Source organism: Epinephelus lanceolatus, chromosome 16 (assembly GCF_041903045.1).
Source record: "Epinephelus lanceolatus isolate andai-2023 chromosome 16, ASM4190304v1, whole genome shotgun sequence".
In the NCBI taxonomy this organism is placed as follows: Eukaryota; Metazoa; Chordata; class Actinopteri; order Perciformes; family Serranidae; genus Epinephelus; species Epinephelus lanceolatus.
In genome coordinates, this window is record NC_135749.1 from 43,463,543 (window position 1) to 43,469,544 (window position 6,002).

Genomic DNA, 6,002 nt, shown 5'->3' on the forward strand with positions numbered 1-6,002 from the left:
ACATGTAGTTATGATACAGGATACTTGGTTAAATAAAAAATGCAGCTTTTCATACCAAAATATTTGATCTTATGTAGATAAAGTAACAGTAATAGTTCTACAACACATTTAAACTAAACTTTCCCCATGTAATAAATATTATTTTTTCTTACTAGATGTACAATGCCCACCATATGATGTCATTTAATTATTAATTTTGACTATAAATGTTTATTCACATTTCACACAATGTGCATAAAATAGTGTATCAGCAGGGTTGTGCCGAGCTGCAGTGTAGATTCTGATTAACAAATGTTGGTTTTGTACAAGTGAAAATAAATGACTTAGAGCTGCATGTTTACACAAAATTTTGCTTTAATCTCATATGTATAACACCACAGTGCTCATGGGAGCCTGGACACAGAACTGTTTACATTATTAGGTCATATTTACAAAAAATACAGTGTACAGTAGCTAGTATTATTTTTAGGAGTCTGCCCAGTCCTGTCGAAGTCCTCAGGTCTGAAGTGACAGCTGCAGATGACTGAGGAGTCACTTGGGACAAAGTCCTTTCTCCTCACTGCTGCTACCCATGCCCGTCTCCTATCTGTGTTTTTTGGGAAACTACACACAAAATAAGTGTGTCAGAAAAACGCAGTTCCACATAATTTGTAGTTACAATTCAGGCCACAAGTTAACTACTAACGTTATACTGCGTTATGTCACGTTGGTGCCATGAAACAGATAGTTGATAATTTGGAACAACACATACACCGACATAGCTGTTTGACAAAGCATCATAATTTTATAAGTAATATTATATAACGTTAAATGTTAACCTTTTTTCTTTAAGTAGTGTGACATAGCATTAGCTTAATTTGGCATTAGGACCAGATCAGGACAGTTACTTTACTTGATTAGCTTAAAAGAAGGATCACTTTTTGAGATATATATCTCATTAAACATGTTCGTAACAGCAAAATATTGTAAAACAACTTCTTACCTGTGGAATGTTATTCCCTTCTGCTTGGTTTTAACACTTCTTTCGTTTTTACACCCAAATGCAGAGCAAAAATGTGGCATTTTTGCCTAGTCTGACATGGGTCTGAACTGGTCAGAGCACCTAGGCAAGATGGCGGCAGTATTGACGCATCCCACAAGCCAGGGTGCGGCATCTATGTATATATATATATCTATGGGTGGGAGGGGCTAAACAGTTAGCAAAGTCAGCTAGGTAAGATAACTAGCAGTAATTTAAGGGACTTGGGAGGGACCCATGGATACCAAGAGGCGAAGCTCCGTTGAATTGAGTTGAGGGGCGCTGCCGGCATTTTGGACTGTTGAACTTGGACTGTTGCGCCCAGACAACATGCAAGATGTCAAGGAGAGAGGAGAAAAAAAGTAAAAGAAAACAGTGTAGTGCAATTAACTGCAACAACTATCAGTGGAACACCCTGCACCTGGCCTTCCACCATTTCCCGAAGGATCCCGACAGGTAAGAACTCCTCAGGTGTAAGTTTTGAAGTGTTTTAATATCAATTTAATATGCCAGTTTTGGAGGGAAGGTAACATATATATACATATATATACTCACATATAAATATGTATGTATGTATGTGTATATGTATATATATATATATATATATATATATATATATATGTATATGGCCTCTTGGACCATTTATATCAGAACTGATTACTGCTTTAGCATTAAAATATATCATATTAAAATAGCCTATATTATTATTATTATTATTATTATTATTATTACTGTCCCCTTACTGTACAAACTGTAAATAAATCTTTATTCCTGACTATGTGACGTCGCCATTAATGTGTTTCTAGTTAAAATATTTATTTATTTATTTTCATTTTTTGGTAGATTGGCTTATGGGGCGATTTTGAAGGAGTAATTAAGTTAATCTTCTCATAAATGGATGTAATATGTAGAGATCACGAGGTAAATTAAAAGCATAATTAATAGCGATATACTTCAGTTTGTCTGTGTGTTTTTGTATGCAAGCGGGTCTGCTGTGGTCTGCTGACAGTCCAAAATGGCAGTGGTAGGACGAAACCATGGGCGAGTCTGTTGCTATGGGGCATTCTATTGAGCTTCGCCTCTTGGTATCCATGCTCTTTGGTAGCACTATAAAAATAAGAGACTTGGGACGCACCCTAAGAGACATGTGACGGCCTCAAAGATGGCGGACCTCGAACGACTTCCGGTTCAAGTACGGAGTTAGGAGTTAGCAGTATAAAATAAGAGGCTGCGTCCGAAAGGCCAAGTAGTATGGATTGTAGTAGACCAAATTAGTATGTAGTATGTCTGAAACCGTAGTAGGGAGGAGTAGTGTGCTACCAATCCTACTAAACACGCCTACATTGCAGTATGATGGCAGAGCATACTACAGGGCTACTACTTACCCAAAATACACCACGGGCTTCTTCTTCGTCTTCTACTTCATTGTAGACGTTGCACGGCATGTTACCGCCATCATCAGTCTCCTATTTAAATGCAACGTGGTCGCTGCCCGGCAAGATTCAAAACATCATGGCGGAGCAATGGCAGCCGCCGGTCATACATACATACACACATATATATATATATATATATATATATATATATACAGTACAGGCCAAAAGTTTGGACACACCTTCTCATTCAATGCGTTTTCTTTATTTTCATGACTGTTTACATTGTAGATTCTCACTGAAGGCATCAAAACTATGAATGAACACATGTGGAGTTATATACTTAACAAAAAAAGGTGAAATAACTGAAAACATGTTTTATATTCTAGTTTCTTCAAAATAGCCACCCTTTGCTCTGATTACTGCTTTGCACACTCTTGGCATTCTCTCCATGAGCTTCAAGAGGTAGTCACCTGAAATGGTTTTCCAACAGTCTTGAAGGAGTTCCCAGAGGTGTTTAGCACTTGTTGGCCCCTTTGCCTTCACTCTGCGGTCCAGCTCACCCCAAACCATCTCGATTGGGTTCAGGTCCGGTGACTGTGGAGGCCAGGTCATCTGCCGCAGCACTCCATCACTCTCCTTCTTGGTCAAATAGCCCTTACACAGCCTGGAGGTGTGTTTGGGGTCATTGTCCTGTTGAAAAATAAATGATGGTCCAACTAAACGCAAACCGGATGGGATGGCATGTCGCTGCAGGATGCTGTGGTAGCCATGCTGGTTCAGTGTGCCTTCAATTTTGAATAAATCCCCAACAGTGTCACCAGCAAAACACCCCCACACCATCACACCTCCTCCTCCATGCTTCACAGTGGGAACCAGGCATGTGGAATCCATCCGTTCACCTTTTCTGCGTCTCACAAAGACACGGCGGTTGGAACCAAAGATCTCAAATTTGGACTCATCAGACCAAAGCACAGATTTCCACTGGTCTAATGTCCATTCCTTGTGTTTCTTGGCCCAAACAAATCTCTTCTGCTTGTTGCCTCTCCTTAGCAGTGGTTTCCTAGCAGCTATTTGACCATGAAGGCCTGATTCGCGCAGTCTCCTCTTAACAGTTGTTCTAGAGATGGGTCTGCTGCTAGAACTCTGTGTGGCATTCATCTGGTCTCTGATCTGAGCTGCTGTTAACTTGCCATTTCTGAGGCTGGTGACTCGGATGAACTTATCCTCAGAAGCAGAGGTGACTCTTGGTCTTCCTTTCCTGGGTCGGTCCTCATGTGTGCCAGTTTGGTTGTAGCGCTTGATGGTTTTTGCGACTCCACTTGGGGACACATTTAAAGTTTTTGCAATTTTCCGGACTGACTGACCTTCATTTCTTAAAGTAATGATGGCCACTCGTTTTTCTTTAGTTAGCTGATTGGTTCTTGCCATAATATGAATTTTAACAGTTGTCCAATAGGGCTGTCGGCTGTGTATTAACCTGACTTCTGCACAACACAACTGATGGTCCCAACCCCATTGATAAAGCAAGAAATTCCACTAATTAACCCTGATAAGGCACACCTGTGAAGTGGAAACCATTTCAGGTGACTACCTCTTGAAGCTCATGGAGAGAATGCCAAGAGTGTGCAAAGCAGTAATCAGAGCAAAGGGTGGCTATTTTGAAGAAACTAGAATATAAAACATGTTTTCAGTTATTTCACCTTTTTTTGTTAAGTACATAACTCCACATGTGTTCATTCATAGTTTTGATGCCTTCAGTGAGAATCTACAATGTAAATAGTCATGAAAATAAAGAAAACGCATTGAATGAGAAGGTGTGTCCAAACTTTTGGCCTGTACTGTATATATATATATATATAGGTCTGTACGCCTCCTATGTGCAACAAGCTAAAGATTTAAGTTGCACAAATATACAGTTATCAACACACACAGTTTTCATTGGTCAAAAATGTATTTCTCCTATTATGATTATGAACAAAGCGGTCTGTTTTATACCGGTATTGAGTTAGTTTGATATTGGACATAAACATTCGTTTGACATTCAAAAAACAACAACAAACAACAATAATAAAATAAGTAATGATAATAATAAATACTAGTACTGTTAAAACAAATGATGATAAAGTTTGGCATAATGAAAGTACATCATGGCAGAGCAGTTTTCGTCATTGTACTGTGTGAGGTGACAGGTGTTCAAAGTGACTCAGCCTACACACATGACAGAATGTGCTGGTGGAAATGCTGCATCTAGATATTGATATTCAATTAACTAATCAATTGATTGACACGATGTTAACGTTGTGACACTTATGAGAAGTGATGATGGTTGTCATCACCATAACAGGTTGGATTATTTCAAAAACAATATAAAGGATCTTCAAAGTGCAAAGTTTAAGTTTTTGAGTGTGGCATGTCATGTAATTGCTTACTGTGGCAGTGAATTAATTATTATGTGCAAAAGGAGGCGTCTGTGAGCTGTGGCTCGCCTACGCCTCGCATTTTGCATGTTGAGAAGCATGAGAGAGCTTGCAGACATGTTGCTGGTGGGTAGAGTGGCCAGCTTCATTTTTGGGCAATTTCAATAGTCACAGGTGCGTTCAGATTTTGGTGCAGTACCTCTGCTCTGCCAGCAGCTGGAGTGCCTACGAAAGCACCCCATCTGCTGGAAAGCACCCCATCTGCTGGCTTGACAGTATGCCAGTGGGCCTTTCGGACGCAGCCTGAGACTTGTGACGTACCCTATACAAAGAGCATGGATACCAAGAGGCGAAGCTCCGTTGAATTTCTGCCAACAGCCACTAGGGGCGCTAATTTCTGCCAACAGCCACTAGGGGCGCTAATGTTGGACTGTTGCGCCCAGACAACATGCAAGATGTCAAGGAGAGAGGAGAAAAAAGTAAAAGAAAACAGTAGTGCAATTAACTGCAACAGCTATCAGTGGAACACCCCGCACCTGGCCTTCCACCATTTCCCGAAGGATCCCGACAGAGGTGTACGTTTTAAAGTGTTTTAATATCAATTTAATATGCCAGTTTTCGTGGGAAGATATATGTATATATAGGCCTATATATGGCCTCTTGGACCATTTATATCAGAACTGATTACTGCTTTAGCATTAAAATATATCATATAAAATAGCTTATATATTATTATTATTATGACTGTCCCCTTACTGTACAAACTGTAAATAAATCTTTATTCCTGACTATGTGTTTCTAGTTAAAATATTGATTTTTTTATTATTTATTTTTTTGGTAGATTGGCTTATGGGGTGATTTTGAAGGAGTAATTAAGTTAATCTTCTCATAAGTGGATGTAATATGTAGAGATGCCATCTAGGCCGTTTTTCCTCGTTTTGTTTTTTTTAAAGTCTATATTTTGCTTTACAAAAACGTGAAAAAGCAGCTGTGACCAAGCTATCACGAGGTGAGTAGCATTGTAAGCATAATTAATAGCGATATACTTAAGTTTGTCTGTGTGTTTTTGTATGCAAGCGGGTCTGCTGCGGTCTGCTGACGGTCCAAAATGGCGGCGGTAGGACGAAACCATGGGGGAATTTGTTGCTATGGGGCGTTCTATTGAGCTTCGCCTCTTGGTATCCATGCTCT

At 39.6% G+C, this 6,002-nt stretch overlaps 1 long non-coding RNA gene across 1 annotated transcript; it reads right to left on the minus strand.

The window, feature by feature from the left end:
• Positions 1-336: 336 nt before the first annotated feature.
• Positions 337-1,029, minus strand: LOC144467395 (uncharacterized). The gene is made up of 2 exons (XR_013493625.1): positions 983-1,029; positions 337-603 (listed from the first exon to the last, which is right to left on the minus strand). It is a non-coding gene; the product is annotated as an uncharacterized LOC144467395 (long non-coding RNA).
• Between the last annotated feature and the right edge of the window lie 4,973 nt (positions 1,030-6,002).